Genomic DNA, 1,049 nt, shown 5'->3' on the forward strand with positions numbered 1-1,049 from the left:
AGATGTGTATAAGAGACAAGAACAGAATTCACCGGCCTTGTCCCGAACAGCTTATACAATATTAGTATCAATTCAAAGTATGGCTCAGGATCATCCTACGCTACTGACGACGACAACACATGCATATTTCAGGTTCAAACGTTGGCAGAAGGTACATGATCAAATACTGCTATCAATACTAATAATAATATATTGTAATATTAATGAAAATGATGATGATGACAAAGATGATGATGATGATGATAATGAATTTGGTATTATGATGATGATAGTGAATTTGATGATGAATTTTATTAATTTTCTTCAGCTCCAGAAAAACCAGCAAGAATTATTGATATTACATCTAATACAAATAAGGCATGCCTGTCACATGATGTCAAAGTTTATTGGAAGGTAATACTGTAATATAATGCGAATAATACTTTATTCAAATTTGAAGTAAAATACAAATTGAAGTTTAACATTAAAATACATAATAAAATGTCTGTCACTAAACAGTATGTAATACAAGTACCTTTAAATATATTTAATTTGTCAGTAGATCTTTTTTTGTATAACTCTATAATTTATAGGACATATTCTAAATAATGTATTGTTATAGGAACCAGACAAACAATATCTGCACGGGAAAATCACACAGTATGATGTGCAATATGCAAGTTACGACCACAACGCAACTGATTCCGGAGTAGTGACCGTTAACGCTTCTAAAAATTACGCCACACTGTCAGATTTATCTTGTTGGAAGAAATACAAAATTATACTTGTAATGTGGAACTCTGTTGGAAATATTTCTGATGTACGTTGGGAAATTGGCTGGTGTGACGTATGTAAGTTAACTATGTTTATTAATATTCGAATGGTAAACTTAGGAAAGAATAACAACTACACATACTTACTTCAAACGTCTTTAAGTTTTTTTGGTTTTTTTTTTTGTTTCCTTAAAAATACTAAATTAGATATTGATTGGTTGAAACCAAGAGACATCACATTTAATAACACACATGTTTGGTGGAACATCCCGTTAAATTTCCCTAATGGGTGCATAC

General features: G+C 30.8%; 1 protein-coding gene across 1 annotated transcript in view; it reads left to right on the forward strand.

Annotated features, from left to right (window-relative positions):
* LOC117121009 overlaps positions 1–1,049 on the forward strand; it is a 12,129-nt gene that overhangs the window by 8,830 nt on the left and 2,250 nt on the right. The window lies entirely within an intron of this gene.

Source organism: Anneissia japonica, unplaced genomic scaffold, assembly GCF_011630105.1.
Source record: "Anneissia japonica isolate Jap-2015-1 unplaced genomic scaffold, ASM1163010v1 scaffold287891_len339112_cov183, whole genome shotgun sequence".
NCBI lineage: Eukaryota > Metazoa > Echinodermata > Crinoidea > Comatulida > Comatulidae > Anneissia > Anneissia japonica.